This window comes from Peromyscus eremicus, chromosome 2, assembly GCF_949786415.1.
Source record: "Peromyscus eremicus chromosome 2, PerEre_H2_v1, whole genome shotgun sequence".
NCBI classification, from domain to species: domain Eukaryota; kingdom Metazoa; phylum Chordata; class Mammalia; order Rodentia; family Cricetidae; genus Peromyscus; species Peromyscus eremicus.
Genome location: NC_081417.1, coordinates 148,807,569 through 148,824,611, shown reverse-complemented (window position 1 = coordinate 148,824,611; position 17,043 = coordinate 148,807,569). Strand labels below are relative to the sequence as shown.

General features: G+C 51.6%; 1 protein-coding gene across 2 annotated transcripts in view; it reads left to right on the top strand.

The window, feature by feature from the left end:
* The window catches only part of Alpl (alkaline phosphatase, biomineralization associated), a 56,858-nt gene that overhangs the window by 9,418 nt on the left and 30,397 nt on the right, over positions 1–17,043 (top strand). The window contains exon 1 of one of the 2 annotated variants that reach the window (XM_059256214.1): positions 15,766–16,076. The exons of the other annotated variant lie outside the window; for it this stretch is intronic. The gene's annotated coding sequence lies outside the window, so the exon portion shown is untranslated. Of the gene's footprint in view, positions 1–15,765; positions 16,077–17,043 lie in introns of those variants that run through there. 2 annotated transcript variants of the gene reach the window in all.

The following is a 17,043-nucleotide window of genomic DNA, read 5'->3' as shown; positions in this document are numbered from 1 at the left end:
GAATAACTAACTCCACCAGAGGTCTGTATACTGATGGATATATCAGTGTATGTTGATCTAAAATACGGTCTGTCCTGAGCCCAGCTTTGTTCCAAGCCCATCGCAGATCTTTATTCATTTACTTCTTGCATCCAAGGCTCAGGGAGATTGAGCACATATTCTCCAGGTCAGACGATTGCCGTCCAGTGCAAAGGTTTGACTGTCCCCAAAGCTTCATGTGCTCTAAGGAGCATAAGATAGGAGCGCCCCGCACCCCCAGCTTTCAGTTCCCCAACCCAGAGCCCTGCCCCAGATTCAAGAGTTCAACTATATAAGAGCATGAAGGTGTGAGGAGAGCATGTCTGCTGCCCAGACCGTGAAACCTCCAAGAAAACACCCACCCGGCCCACCGTGGAGCACATGGTGGGTCTTGTGACCATCATGAGATGTGCAGGCTGCCGCCTGTGCCCTGGGTAGAAGCTGGGAGAAGGAGACCCACCTGCAAACCAGAGTGCCTTCAGCAGAGAAAGGACGGAGGCCCCGCCCGCCCGCCAGCCCGCACTCTGATGTGTGGTAGGTGCAGTAACGCAGCTCCCTCTCATTGCCTCTTGGGTCGGGGGAGGGAGGGACTTCTGCTGCTGTTACTGTTTCTGGTCACACGTGGGGACTTGGCCAACAAGTGGTGAGTGACTAGTAGGTCTGGGTGTGCACTCCAGCTGTGAGGCTGTGGCTTTTGCCTGGAGGATTCTGGACGTTTCCTGCTGGCTTCCTGGCACCTCACTGGGCTGGCCCCAGGCAGTCAGGTCCATGTAAGAGCAGAGTCGGGGCTCTGTGTAATACATGGGGAAGAAATGGTATGGTATCCTCACTTCCTGGAGGCCTTTCCCTTATTTTCCTGGAGGTTGGGTCCAGAGAGATTGTCAGGGAAGGTAACTGACCAGTCGCCTCACCCCATCTGGGGCAAACCCAACATGTCAGCTCCTGGATCCTCTGGCGCCGCCCAGAGCTGGCGGTGTGCAGATTGCCCTGTGTGTCTCTAAGCTGGGGAAGGAAGGTCTCCAGTTTCAGGGTGGGTGGGGAGCCATGTGATGTGTGTCACACAGAAACAGGAACCCTGAAGTGCCCAGGCCTACAGAGCTGGCTAATGGTGGTGCTGAGATTTGAACTCAGAGCCTGGACTCTTTGCGCCCTGGTTTCTGGTTTGGTTTGTACCAGTCTGGGCTTGACTTTGGGGAGTGAAGCTATGTCTCCCTTGGGAATATTTGGTGCAGAGTTTCCATCTTGCTTCTCCTTAATCTGCTTATTAATGTTGTGACTCCCGAGACCTGCCATTTACTAAAGCTCCACACAGTGTGGCCTGCTAAGAGGCTTCTTACCCCCTTCCTTCCTCATTAGCTTCAAATGTCTCCAAGCAGTAGGTTCCGGAATCCTTTCCTCAAAGGTGAAGTTTCAGAGAGGAAAGGAAGGGATATGTCCCAGGTCACGCAGCTCTCGAAAAGGTTAATCCAAAGTTGAACACCAGCAGCCTGGCTCCAGATTCTGGGCTGGTCCACTCAGTCACTGGAGAAATCTCTGTGGGCTGGATGCCTCAATGCTTGAACCTATGGCTTCTTTCTGGAGCTAGAGTTAGGGGGGGACAGGAGTTGAGCAAGCAGCAGGATTAGTGTACGGAACACCCCGGGGAATCACTGACCTGTCCCCTGTGTCTCCAGGTCAAGGGGAGGCCACTGCTAGCTCGGGAGTCTGGGTGGTGGGACTGGCCCAGCCTTCAGCCAGGACTCTGGCCTTGGGCCTGATTTCGCAGAGTTTCTGTCTCCTGCTTCCAGAGTCTTCCTGGGCCGGAGGAGTCTCCCCGCAGTGACTCATGCAAGAGTTTTGCTCTCCAGTTTCCTCCTCTGCCATGGGCTCCCAGGCTGTGCCAGGCCGGCTGCCCTGCTTCCCTGTGGTGGGGGAAGTGCACCCTTTCCCCCTGGGCAGCTACCCCGGCAGAATAACCAAGTGCTTCCCCATGGCTCTTGGCCAGGCAGGGCTCACAGTGCAGACCTCTGCCAGCCTCCGTGTCCTGTGGCACATTCCAGCTGCCCGGGGCAGACTCCAGAGAAAATGCCCATTCCAGTGGCTGTGGAGGCCTAGGCCCAGATGCCACCAGGGAGAGAGGCAGCCCTGCTAGGTAGATCTTTGTCCCTCTTTGCCTGGAGTGGCTCCAGGTGGGGGAAGAAAGGCACCCTTGTCCCAAGAAATTCCTGCTGGAGTGGCATTTCAAGGGTCCCTTAGCGGGTGCCAGACTTTTGGTACCTGTGAACGCAGAGGAGGGAGAAAAGAGCCAGGAAGAGGAAAAAGAGAAGGATGTAAGAGGACCCCCATTTAGCCATTCAACAAACCTTTATTTCTGTATATTACTTTATTTATTTTTATTTATTTGTTTGTTTTTATTTTAGGCACATTGGTGTTTTGCCTGCATGTATGTCTGTGTAAGGGTGTTGGGTCCCCTGGAACTGGAGTTCCAGACGGGTGTGAGCTGCCATGTGGGTGCTGGAAATTGAACCCAGGTCCTCTGGAAGAGCAGTCAGTGCTCTTAACCACTGAGCCATCTCTCTAGCCCCTACTAATTTACTTTTGAATTTGATTGTATTATTTTGTGTGTATGAGTGTCTTGTCTGGTTTAGGAGCCACAGCAGTGCCTGGCCCCTGCCTGAGCTCCATCACCTGGGAAAGGACAGAGCAAAAAGTTAACAAAATTTGCCGGGCAGTGGTGGAGCATGCCTTTAATCCCAGCACACGGGAGGCAGAGCCAGGCGGATCTCTGTGAGTTCGAGGCCAGTCTGGTCTTCAGAGTGAGTTCCAGGACAGGCACCAAAACTACACAGAGAATCCTTGTCTCGAAAAACAAAACAAAAAAACAAAACAAAACAAAAAAAGTTAACAAAATTTATTTCCAATAGGAACAGGTATGACAAGGAGCAGGTTTATGAAGGATTGAAGGTGGGGACTCAGGAGGTGGTGGCCTTTAAGCTGGAGGGTGAGAGAGAGGGGTCAAAGACCTGTATAAAGAGTGTCCTAGGAGCTCAAGGGCAAACCCTAAACCATAAGAAGAGAATAAACCAGGCATAGTGGCACATGCCTATAATTCCAGCTTTGGGAGGTGGAAGCCAGAAGGTCAGAAGTTCAAGGTCATCCTCAACTACGTAGTGAGTTCCAGGCCAATCTGGGTTACATGAGACCCTGTCTCAAAAACATCTCAGAAATAAAACAAACCAAAAGAAAGGGAGAAAAAAAATAAAAAATAAAACTTAGGATGAGAGAAATTGGTACAGAGGTCAGAGGGTTGGAGTTAGGGGTGATGTCAGGAAGATGGGTAGGACCTGGGCCATGTGGCCTTTGACCCAGATGGATGGTGAATGAACAGGACCTGGCAGGAGAATGCAGAGGTGAGTGGCCTGTTTGTCGGTGGCCCCTTCACAACAGAACAGCTTTGGTGGTTCACTGCCGCTGCCCCCTTCAGGTACAGATGGGACTGCAACGCCCAGGGACAGAAATAATCTTCCCAAGGTCACAGGTGGAGGGATGGTACTAAATCTAGGCTTCCTCACCCCTACCTGTCTTTTTCCACGTTGCTTCTCTAGAAACGACTGCTTACTAAGCATTTACAGGCAGTCCTGTCCTTGCCTTGTTCAACAGGTGGATGGCGGGGCTCTTCTAAACATAGGGGATTTAGTGACCTGACCTGGGTTCTGGGTGATAGATCTACTGAGCCTCAGAAACCATGAGAACAAAGTGGTTATTAATTCCTAAGATTGCTTGGGCCTCTCTGAGCCTGGATGAGGAACAGGTGTTTCTTCTGTCTGCCTGGCATGGTGCGGATCTTGCTGGGAGTCCTGCTCACTGTTTTTTATGGACCGGAGATCTGTCCCTGGGTTAATGGCCAACCTGACTGTCTCTAAACTGGAACCTTGTTTAGTTACTTATGTCAACAAATTCAGAACCCCCGTGTCTTAGTCAGGGTTCCTACTGCTGTGATGAAACACCATGACCAAAGCAACCCCAGGAGGAAAGGCTTTATTTGGCTTACACTTCCATATCACTGTTCATCATCGACGGAAGTCAGGAAAGGAACTCAAAGCAGGAACCTGGAGGCAGAGACTGATGCAGAGGTCATGGAGGGGGTGCTACTTACTGGCTTGCTCACCATGGCTTGTTCAGACTGCTTTCTTATAGAACCCAGGACCACCAGGCCAGGGGTAGCACCACCCACAACGGGCTGGGCGCTCCCCCATCAATCACTAATTAAGAAAATGCCCTGCAGGTTTGTCTACAGCCTGATCTTATGGAGGCATTTTTTCAGTGGAGGCTCCCTTCTCTCTGATGACTCTAGCTTGTGTCAAGTTGACATAAAACCAGCCAGGACAGCTGACTCCTTGTCAACTTGACACACAAAACACATCATTGTTAAGCCACAGCCTTTTCTTGCTTGTTCATCCCCAAAATTACACATTAATAAAGACATCACAGTATAAAACAGTTTACAAACTGCCTTCACATGCTGGGATTAAAAGCGTGTACCATCATGCTCAGCCTATCGATCTTTGTTGTTATTTATGAGTATTAATATTATACATATATAAACACCATATATGTGGCTTATCATCCCTCATTTATTTTTATAGGTATGTGTGGTGTGTGTATACTCGCTAGTGTGAGTGTGTGCATGCCTGTGGGTATGTGCACATGGGTGGGTGTACATGCATGTTGTGGTCAGGTTGGTCTCGGGTGTCTTCCTGTATTGCTCTCCACATCTTTGCAGAAGGTCTTTCCCTGAACCTCTAGCTCATAGACTGGCTGGCCAGTGAGCTGCAGGAATTTTCCTGTCTCTGTATCCTCCCTGCTGGGATCACAGGCATGCACTACTGCTTTCTGTGGTTGTTAGATGGTTGGTTTTCCAGAAGATTCTGGGGGCCTGAGCTCATATCCTCATACTGTGCAGCAGGCACCTTACTGATTGAGATTTCTCCCATAATCCTTTGGGGTTAGTATTTACAGTCACGTGTATATGTCGTATACATTTGCAAAGTATGCATTTAACTCTGTGAAAGAGCATCACACTGTATGTAAATTCCAACTGTTTTCTATCAGTCTTCTGTTGCTGAGGCTCAGCTATATTTTTGCATGTATCTGTGACTCACTTCTTCACTGCTGTATAATACCTCCCATGAATTCCACAATATTTCTTTCTTATCTCGTGCTAAGGATGAAATCCACAATCTCCAGCTTGCAAACACTCCGCCCCTAAGCTACACTCCCAGCCTCCATTCATGTTTGCTGGCTTTGGTTCTCAGCCTTTTGCTGATATGGAAAGAGCACTTAGAAATCCTGATGAACACGGGCCCGGGGAGATGGCTCGGGCAGTAAAGTGCTTGTCACTCAAGTATGAGGATCTGAGTTCAATTCCTGAAGCCTGTGTAGAAAGTGGTGCTTGGTGATACGGACTTGTGGTCCCAGTATCGAGAAGCTGGAGACAGGCTGATCCTGGGGCTTACTGCCCTGCCTAGTCAGTCATCCCAGGTTCTAGTGAGAGACCCTGTCTCAAAAGAGAAAGGTTGAGAGGCGTGAGAAGGCTCACTAGAAAGGCATTTGCTACCAAGCCTGAAGACATGTGTTCAATCCCTGGGACTTGTCCTCTGACCTCCACGTACTGCCATGGGATACATGTGCCTCTACACACACACACACACACACACACACACACACACACACACGCACGCGAACATGTGTACATACAATCACAGGTGTACAAATAGTGGTTGTACTAGGTGTCTTGAACTCCATATGCAAGACCTTAAGATTTAGATCTTTGAGCTGGGCGGTGGTGGCGCATGCCTTTAATCTTAGCACTTGAGAGGCAGAGGCAGGTGGATCTCTGTGAGTTCAAGGCCAGCCTGGTCTACAAAATGAATTCCAGGACAGCCAGGGCTATTACACCAAGAAAAGGTTCTGATCTTCCTGCCTTCTGCTCCCAAGTCCCTCCCCTGGGACCACAGGGGACACTACCACCCCTAATTGATGTGCTGGGATGGATCCCAGAGCTCTGTACATGCTAGGTAAGCACTCTAGCAACTGAGTCACACCCCCAACTCTACTGGGAGCTTTTTAAAAGAATCTTAATTTGTGTTTGGAGTGCATTAAATGCTTTTGCAATGATTTTGAGATGCTTGAGATGATTACAGCCTTTCCTGTTTAATCTGTTAATGTCATTCATCATATAAAAGACTTTCCCATGAAGCCTCTCAACTTGAGCTCCCAGGACTGACCTGGCTGCGGACCTGGCTGGTTGCTGAGTGTGTATTCGGCTTGTGCCGGTGACATATTGTCTAGAATCTTCCACCCCTCTGGGTTTGAGGTTGTGGTGACCGTGGTCATCATACTAGATGGTGGTTTTTAACTCTCCTTCTGCAAAAGTTCAAGTAAAATCAAGAACATTTGTTTCTTGAAATTTGGTAGCATTTAACGGTGAGGTCATCTTTGCCTGGCATTTTCTTTGGGAAAGATTTTTTCACTGTGGTCTCAGTTTCTTTATTTAGGTTCTTTACATCTGCTCACCTCAGCTTTGGTAAGCTCTAGTTTAAGGAATGTATGAATTTAATTTACACTTTAACGTTAATTTATATAAAGGTCTAGCATTTTCTAGTAGTTCTCTTGACTGTAATAGGTGTCTCTTTCTCTCTTCCTTGCACATGCTAAGTGTGAACTCTGCCACTCTGTGTTTCTGAGATGCATTCCCACCTGTTGGGTCAGAAGCCCCTTCCTCTGTTGTGAGGTTGGTCCAGATGGCAATAACCCATCATTGTTGACTCATTCATTTGCTGTTGGGTGTTTCGATCTTCCGCTCTGGGCTGTTACAAATAAGCCTCCTTTGAATGCTCTTGTGGGAATCTTCATGCAGATAGACTTTCATTTCTTTGAGCTAATACTTAGGGTAGAATTGTTGGTCATATGATACACATATGTCAGCTTCATAAGGATGTGTAAAACCTTCGCAGAACCCATGTCAAGTTGGATGCAGTAGCGCTCATCTGTAACTCTAGCACTCCTACAGGGAGGTGTGAGGGCAGCTCCTTGGCAGCTAGCCTGGCATACGCAGTGGCAATGGGACACTGTCCCAAACAAGGTGGAGGGTGAAGACCAACAGCTGAGGCTGTCACTGCCCTCCACACGTGTTCTGTGCATATGTGCACTTCATACACATGAGCGCTCATGGCGTGTGCATGTGTGCACACACGCGGGCTCACACACATACAGGGCTAGCCATAGTGGTACACATGTGTAATCCCAACAGTCAGGAGACACAGGCAAGAATATCTTCTACAAGTTTAAGGCCCACCTAGTCTACAGAGAGACTTCCAAACCAGCCAGGGCTACATAGGGAAACCAAGTCTAAAAAAAGCTATAGTTCTGTTATATGCTCCTGTGGCTAATATGCAACAATTCTAAGTTTTTCTATATTCTTATAATGATTAGTTTTGCTTGTCTATTTATTCTATTTTACATTATTTATTTTATTTTTTTAAAACAAGGGTCTCGGTATGGAGACCAGGTAGACCAGGCTGGCCTCGAACTCACAGAGATCTTCCTGCCTCTGTCTCCGGGGTGCTGGGACCACATCCAGTCTTATTTACTTACTGATTGCCTGAGATAGAGTCTCCTATAGAGAAGGCTAGCCTCAAGCTCTGTGTAGCTGAGGCTCGTCTTGAACTCCTGATTCTCTGACCTCCACTTTTGAGTGCTGGGATCTCAGGCCTGTGCTGTCTGCTCCCCTGGTCTTTCTGATTTGGTTTGGGGCTTTCCCATTGGTGTGAGTGAGTCTAGTGTTGTCAAGGCCCTCCAGACCTCCTGGTTCTTGGTGCTTTCTTCTTGGGGCGCCTGTATTCCTGAGGGGTTGTGCATTTTATTATCTGCCACGGGGAGTGCATTTTGACTAGTTAGCGGTCCCCTTCAGACACAGCTGATGTCAACATTTAATCCCATTATGCATTTTGTCTATTGCTTTCTTAAGTATCTTTAATAGTTTTCAGCTACATTTCATTTAGTATGCGTGTGTGCACACGTGAGCCGCAGCCCCTGCGTGGAGATCAGAGGACAACTTTGGGGAGTTAGGTGGTCCTGTGCTTCCCTCACGTGGGGTCCCAGGATCGAATCCTGTCGTCAGGTTTGGTGGGGAGTGTCTGCTACCTGCTGAGTCATCGCACCCGCCCTCTAAAATATCTTTTAAAGGAAGGGCATTTAAAAATTTTAATCAAGTCCATTGACAATTTGTTTTTCCCTTAGGAAGTCACAAAAATAGCCTTTTATGATTTTCTCTAGAGACTTAATGATTCTTTTACAGTTCCGTGGATGAGCCGCTTCCCAGGAATCAAGCTGCTTTCACCTGCTGAACCAGCTCACTGGCCCTGGTTTTGCTCCACCCCCACCCAGAAGTCAGTGGTGTCCTTTGGGGGTACCCTGGCTCCTGCCTGGACCTCTTTAAATTTGTCCTCTCTTAGGTTATTTCAGTGAGTTGCTTGTGCAGACTATTCCTTCCAGGGTTTGCTTGTTTGGTTGGTTAGTTGGTTTGTTCAGTTTTTTAGCATTTTCGGGTTCTTGTTTTGTGTTGCTAAGACCTCCCCTCCCCCACTTCCCTTCCCAATTCCCAGTGCTTATTTGGAGGCCTCTGTCCCCAAGCAGCTGATTCTGGTGCTGTCTCTGATGGTTATGTGTCTGTCTTTCAAAGTCACTGTGCTCTGTGAGTACGGGCTCTTTAGCTGGGGGAGCATTATTTGTGGTTCACCTGGTTTGTGGGTACTGTGTTTTGGGGTGAGGGAGTAGACTTAACTCCTGTCTTCACCCCAAGAAGAGGACAGACCACGCTAGAGACCTGGACCACAGGCTGGCTTGGTGTTAGGGGGTGGCCTGGTCAGTTCCCTCTACAGGCAGGCCTGAGCCTCACCTTTTCTCCCCAGGGAGGAGTCTGGAGGGAGAGGGCCGTCCACTCAGGTCAAAGTACGCCCTGGCCCAGTAGAGCATGTGTGGGGTGATTGTGTCTGTGGGTCCCCTTCTCCTTCCTGTGACCCCGCATGTCTTTAATGCTGTCTAGGCTGCCCGTTCCTAACTAAGGGTGCCGGCTGTGGTGGTCCAAGGATGGTATCTTGGTGCACAAGGAGAGCAGAGAACTCAATCTGGCTTTCAAATGGCCTTTTTCCCACTCTGGGCACATGCAAGCCCAGCTCCGTCTCCTGGGAGCTTCCGTTTCCCCAGTCGCCTGGGCTCAGTCACATTTGCTCCACAGTTATCTGGGGTCAACTTCAGAGTGATGCAGGAGCAATGTCTGTTACTTGTTTTTTGTTTGTTAATTGCATTAAAAAAAAAAAAAAACCCACAGAGTCTGATGTGGCCCAATCTGGTATTACTCTATAGCCAAGGATGACCTAGAACTTGTGATTCTCCTGAGTGCTGAGGTTAGAGGCACGCACCACTATGCTCTGTTCATGTGGCGCTGAGGATCCAGCTCAGAGTCTGTTCTGTGCTAGGCAAGCACTCTACCAACTGAACTATAGCCCCAGTCCCCTTCTGTTCATTTTTGATCGAGGTGTGCAGGCCTCGGCCTGCCCCACCACACCCAGAGCACAGTGACCTGAGCTCCAAAGCAGAGTCACAAGCTAGTCACAGACACACTGGAGTCACCAGCCCTGGACTCTAGCTCAGTCTAGAAGAGACGGGCCTGAGCCTTTATATTTAATTAATTTTTGCAGTGCCAGGTGAACCCAGGGCCAGTGCTCCACCACTGAGCTGCGCCTCTGGTCCGTAGCTTTTAAATATTAAAAACATTACAAACAAAACAACAACAGAAAAGAAAAACGTGAGCAAATGAAACCAGAATGAGAGCCGAGTACAGCGGTTCACATCTGTACTCTCAGCACTTGGGAGGCCAAGGCAGGAGAATTAAGAGTTCAAGACCAGCCGGGTGATGGTGGTGCACGCCTTTAATCCCAGCACTCAGGAGGTAGAGGCAGGTGGATCTCTGAGTTTGAGGTCAGCCTGGTCTACAAAGTGAGTTCCAGAATAGCCAGAGCCACACAAAGAAACCCTGTCTCAAAAAAACAAAAATTAAAAAAAAAAAACCCAAAGAGTTCAAAACCATACAGGCGATCTCTGTGAGTTCGAGGCCAGCCCTATAGAAAGACCCCCATCTCAATAGATAGATAGATAGATAGATAGATAGATAGATAGATAGATAGATAGATAGATAATAGAAACAAAAGAGTTTAAGGCTAGGCCACCTCAAAAAAACAAGAAACAAACACACAGTTCCCAAACCCAAACACACACACACACACACACACACACACACACACGCACACGCACACGCACACACGCACGCGCACGCACGCACGCACACGCACACACACACAGAGGCAGACTCCTCACTTGCCCCTCCCCAGCTGTGGCACACACTGGATCACTCACAATTCCTCCAGAATTTCATGGCCTCTGGGCCTTTGCACCTGCTGCCTCCTGTTCTCTCAGTCTTTTCTTATGACTCCTTTATCACTCTGATGACAGGGACCCTGGGGCTTGACCAAGTGCAGGATGGGTGGGTACAGCATGGGGCTTGATCATCAACAGGATGGGTGGGTACAGCATGGGGCTTGACCATCAGCGGGATGGGTGGGTACGGCATGGGGCTTGACCATCCGAAGGACCATCAGCGGGATGGGTGGGTACAGCATGAGGCTTGACCATCAACAGGATGAGTGGGTACAGCTTGGGCCTTGACCATCAGCGGGATGGGTGGGTACAGCATGGGGCTTGACACCAGGTCTACTGCCTCCAAGACCAAGATCCTCTTTCACCCACACCCAGGGCTGGGAAGACCAAATGAGCTCTGTCAAATGAGCCCAGATAGGGAAGCTCCACCCCAGATGTGTGCTCCAGTTGTATGCCCTGGGTGTGTGCATATGGCTTTGATAGGCTTCACACAAATGTGCTTTCAGTGATGGGCCAGGAGTTAATGGAGGAGACAGGACAAGAGGGGGCTGGCGGTTTAGGGCTCACATGGGCTGGGATAGAACCTAAGGGGCTTTGAGGCCACAGAGTGAGACAGAATGAGGCCCCGGGAAAGGAGGCCCAGCTTGGGCTAGAAGGATGGGCTAGGCCCGGAGGGAGTTCCAGGGGCCAGCTACACCACAGTCAAGGCCCGCTCCGCTGGCTGGCTGCGTGTACTCTGCATTGCCTGGGCTTGTGGTTTTGCCTCTGGGCTTCAGTTTCTGTAGCTGCAGGTGTGAGTGCAGGCAGCCCCAGTGAGTGTGGTGCTGTGTGCTGGCTGGGGTGTGGGAGGCTGTGATAGACTCCAGCCTGGAGCCGCCTTTTCCTCCCCCAGATGGATGCACTTTCTCAGCTGTGTGGCACTGCTGTCGAGCCTGGGAGATGGGTTCTAGCGAGCCCTCCCTCCCTCGCTCCCTGTCTCTTCCTGCCTCCCTAACCTGCCTTCCCCTCAGCAGGGTTCATTTCCTCCTCTGTTGCCTTACCACTGGTTTTGACCTATTTTGTTGGCCCCTGGTAGGCAGTAGCTGCTCAAGAAACAGCAGCCCAGGGGCCATTGTTTGAGCACCACGGGAGCTCCTGGGACACAGGAGTTCTGAAGTCCACATTAGCTGGGCCCCAGGGGTGGAGGGCAGACTCATGAGAGAGGGCTGTCGTCTGGGATGACAGAGGCTCCCAGAAAATCATTGCTGATGTCCCTGAGCACTGGGACAAGCAAGTCCCAGGACACTGTGTGTTTCTGTTCCTTTTGACTTTTTAAACTGCTTTGAGGGCAGTTAGGCAGAACAACAGCCTCAGAGGAACTGTGGCCCAGCCCTGCTCCTGCTACCCGGTGGCCAGGGGCAAAGGCCCTAGGCTTGGGGCCAGGCACATCTGGTTCGCAGCTGGTTCTGCCTCTCTTCAGCTCAGGGACCTTGGGCTAGTCCTATCACCCCTGTGTGCCTGTAACCTCCCCTGAGATGGGTGTTACACAGCTCTGTACCAGCGACTTCCTGGGGACTGACTGACCCTAGACCGAAAGGCCCAGGGTTGCAGAGCGGACACCTTCAGCCCTGGCACAGGGCCTGGTACCCAGTGTTAAATGGAACCCATAACAGCCTGTGGGAAGGTGTGTGTCTGTAGCTGTGCTGGGCAGTCCTGCCCAGGAATCCCCTCTAATTCTCCACACACACACACCCCACACACACATCCCTCCCTCCCTCCCTTCCTTTCTCTTGTGACAGGGTCTCACTATATAGCCCTGACTGGCCTAGAACTTGCTTTGTAGCTCAGGCTAGCCTTGAACTTGAGCAATCCCTCTTGCCTTTGCCTCCAGAGTACTGGGATCACAGACATGCAGCACCACACACAGCCGCGGATTCCACACGTGGGTGGCTCCCACTCCTGTACCGTTCACTAGCAGTGTGTCCAACCACCTTTAGCGTGTATGTCCCGTCTCTTCCCTTTGGTGGGAATAACCAGCTGAGCGTGAATGACCAGATGTGATTGTTTATAGTGTGGGGAGCTGAGGAAAGCCCTCTGACTGGAGTTCTGAGGGCAGAATCTGGGCTCCAAGCAACAGAAAAGCCAAAGCAAACAATAGGAGAATGAACTGGTTCCCATTCAGAGGTGAGCCTCAGGCATGCCTGCATCCAAGGCCTGGACACCATCATCCAACTCCTGGGTTTCTCTGTAGGTTTCTTTTTTGTTGTTGTTGGGTTTTTGTTGTTGTTGTTTGTTTTTTGTTTTTTTTTTTTTGAGACAGGGTTTCTCTGCGTAGTTTTGGTGCCTGTCCTGGATCTTGCTCTGTAGACCAGGCTGGCCTCGAACTTACAGAGATCTGCCTGGCTCTGCCTCCCAAGTGCTGGGATTGAAGGTGTGCGCCACCACCCGGCATCTCTGTACGTTTCTAACCCACCTTCTAGGTGTTCTCCTTGACAGTGCCTTGCCATTCAGGTGGAGAAGGTCCCAACATCGGCCAGTCACCCCGCCCACCACAGCTGAAGGGAGTGGGCTTCCCCCATTAGGAAGGGAAATGGATTCAGAATAGCCAGATACGACAAGCAGGTGTCACCATGTCACCACGGTGGCAGCAGAGAACATTGAAGAAGTCCTGTCTCATAAGCTGACATTGGAAGCTTCGTGGAGCGGTCATCCCTGGGGTAGGGATAGAAGGCTAGCCTAGGATAGTCCCCTAGGATAGTCACTGTCTCTGCAGAATGGTGACCAGGGAGGGAGACAGGTCACATTCAACGCGAGGAGCTAGATGAGAGCCTGAGTGGCCTGAGATGAGCGTGGCTTTCTGCCAGGCCCCCAGCCCAGGCTGAGCCAGGAGACTCTGCTGACGTACGATCCCATGTCACAGACCCAGTCCATGTGGAGGCGGTCCTGTTAGATGCTGGGGTGCCAAAGCATTGCGAGAGGGGTCTTCCAGGCCTGGTTGGCTCCCAGCTCTCCCACATCTTGCCATCTCATGAGTCATGAGTTTTCTCTACTGTTGGGCCTGAGAGTTCTGCCCACACTGGGTCCTAGGGAGACCGCCTAGAAAGCTTCCAGCACACAGTAGGTGCCCTGTGAAGACTTTCTCTTCTTCCTGTGGATTGCTGGGTGACCTTGACCGACTTACTTCACGTCTCTGCCCTGGGAGCAAAGACAGTCTCCACCAATCAGAACTGCGCTGGTTTACTTGTGATCACTATCACGACAGGTGATGGATGTTCCTCTCACTGTTCCTCGTCCTGTTGAATTCCCGTTCCTACAAGCACAGTGGCGAGAGCGAGCAGTCCGTGTGATCACTGCCCACCCCCACCCCTGCCAGTGGTTTAATTTTTGAGTCAGGAGCTCAGGGAGCCCGGGCTGGCTCTGAACTCGCTCTTCCTGCTCCCACCTTCCAAGTGCTGGGGTGACGGGCCTGAGGCACCACACCTGCCTTGATTAGCTCACCACAAGCCTACGTTCCTGCCCGCCCCCCTTGCCCCCTCTGCTGAGAGCCTCTAACACCCCAGTTGCTGGAAGCCTGACAGCTGGTCACAGGCTCGATCGGAATGTGGAGAGGATGCTGGGGGGCGGGGGCAGCTGTCAACCGCCAGCATCTGCGCATCCCCTGCGTGTGCCACCAGTGTCAGGCCCACCCAGCACGTTACAAGTTCAAGGCCAGTTTCCACACAGTCCGGAGCCTCCTCAGCCTCCTCAGCCTCCTCCCAGGGTTGTCTGGGGCACCAACCAGGTCCTCCCAGAGGAAACGCAGCCAGGACAGAGCTGGGGGTGGGGAGGGTGTCTGAGAGTGGGAGCACTTGGTTCCCGTCGTTCTAGGAGGATGAACTGAAGCTGGGGTTTGTGTCAGAGGTGTGGTGTACCCAGGAACACATCCTGCCCAAGTCCTGCAGGATTTCCACAGCCCAGCTGGCCATGGAGCTGGGCCCAGATTGTCCTAGGAGTGACTCTAGGTCTTTCTCAACGTGTGACCTCAGGCAGGTAACCGCATCTCTCTCTGGGGTAAGGGGAACCCCTCCCCTCAGGAGTCCAAGACAAGCATGCCAAACTGAGATTTGGGAAGAACGTATTGTATTCAGAGTTCTGAGTCACTCGGTGTCATCCAGTCCCTATTGCATGTGTATTGGGCAGAGCAAATAGTGGCTCATTTCCAGCCGGGCAGGGTGCTGTTGTAGGAATTTACACTTGGGCCCCAAGAGGCCTCCCCAAAGCAGAAAAACACCCACATGGAAGGCTGAATTCTGATGTGGTCACTTGCTGTTTGACTATGGGAAAGCTACTTAACCTCTCTGTGCTCTTGTTTTCCCATCTGTATAATGGGAAAAGCTGTAGGGTTTATCTTGCTGGTTATTGTGGATTAAATGAGTACATAGAGATAAAGTAGTCCCGGCTAGCCTGGAACTCATTATGTAGACCAGGATAGCTTTGAACTCAGAGAGATCTACCTGCCTGTCTCCAAGTTCTGGGATGAAAGACATGCACCATCACACTCTGCTTCTCTCTCTCTCTCTCTCTGTGCTAGCCTAGGTTTCACAGCCAGACCCTGTAAGTCCGGGGCAGGATGATGAAGGAGTGTTCTCTAATGCTACATTTGACATATTTTCCTCTGGCGATGTGCTTAACCTAAGTTTCAGAACCCCAGAGTCTGCACCATGTCTTACAGACAGCCTTTTGACCTCTAGTAATCTCCTCCAATGGGAAGAAGACTCATCAATGTGCTGTGTGACTCTGGAAGGTCATGGACCGTCTCTGTGCCTTTCAGTTTTTTATGTTAGTGGAAGAATGGGACTGCCACATCGGTGGTAGTGGAGGGATTCCCTCCGCGAGGGTTGGGTACTGCATGGGAGGGAGCAGGGCCTGAAACGCACCTCAGGGATGCATGGCTCCTGCATCCCTTCAACCTCTTCCCTGCTCAACGTCCAGGCTCAGGGCAGAATGTGTCCTCTGCGTGGGAGGGAGGAAGCCTGTGTACCTATGAAGTGGTACCCTGGACCTTCCACCCCACCCCCACCCCTGGCCCGCCTGTCTCTCTTCCCACAGCAGCTCTTTGCTGCAGCCCACAGGGCGGTCTGGTATCCCAGGGAAGGGAGCCTTAGATGGCTCCAGAAACCCTGCCCTGGGCCTTCTGATTCCAGCTCCGGCAGCCACGCCCTCACTTATGAAATAGGGCTGGGTGACAGGGGTGAGTGAAGTCACAAGCCAGGTCTTGCTTTGACTCCATTGGGGCCACTCCAGGCTGCTCTGTTGTCAGACACCTGCTGTCTGCTTGGCCACTGTCCCTGACTGAAATTCTGAACATCCTGCCTCTTAGCCGCCCATCCTCCTGGCTGTTCCTCTCACCTAGCCACGCTGCCAGGCTTCCTGGCAACCTTCTCTCCAAGACTACCCTTAATAGTCTGTCGCCTCTAAGGGGACAGAGCCTCACACTGCCTGGAGGTTGTCTCTTCCCAGTGTGTATGAGACAGGCCAGGGGACAGGGACCTGTGGCCTCCTCAGTCCAGATGCTGAGCTTTGCTTTGAGCGCTATAGAGCAAGGAAGACCGTTCCAGCCTCAGGTGAGCAGGCATGTGGGCAGGCTGTGTGTGTGTGTGTGTGTGTGTGTGTGTGTGTGTGTGTGCGTGTGCTCACACGCACATGTGTCCATCCAGCTCTCCTGTCTCCCCCATTCTCTCTGCCTACTGCCCTGCATTCCATAGCTGCTACTGCCTCACAACCCCTCACATCTGCCTGTCCCGAGTCCAGGGTGAGCCTTTGCCACAGTAAAATGGTCAGAACCTTCAGGGCAGCCCAGAGGAGTCACTCTCAGACCTTACTCCACAAGGGAGTTGCCCGGTGCAGGGGTGAGACTTCTCACCTCAGCGTGCCCAGCTTAAGGGGCAGAGACAAGGTTCACCCCTGCAGCCTGACCCAGTGTTTCCCCTGCTGCCAGGCTGCCTCTTCCAACACCCGCTGCCGGCTGGCCTGGCAGGCCTTCCCCGCCTCCTGGCTGGTGCACCGACCTCTCCAGCCACAGACTGCCCAAGGGCAGAGAAGCTCATGCTGTGTTAGGAGGTGATGCCCGGCTGGGCCTGGGGTGAGGGCAGCTGGCAGGCAGAGCTGAGGGGGAAATGGAAAGGGGACAAGAGGAGTCCTTGGGTGGACTTCAGAGAACTTTCCAGATCAGGAAGGGCAGCTCAGCTGTGCTGAGGCTGGGGGTGTTCCCGGAGGGCTGGTTTTCCCTCTGAGGAACTCAATGCCCTCCCTCGATCTTGTCCTCCTATGTGTCTGTTTCCTGCTATGCGTCAGCTGCTGGAGACCTGAAACTTGCTCTGTCCTCCAGCATCTGGCTTACCCCCATCTCGGGAAATTCCTCCTGGATCTGACCACAGTCCACTCTCTCCAGCGCATGTCCCTTCCTGAGCCCTTCACAGCAGCCCTAAATAACTTCCATCTGGGAATGAATAACGTCCCAGGCAGCAGGGATTATCAGAGACACCTGGTTTGGTAGAGAGACTGGTCCCAGGTCCCCTCTGAGGCCCTGCA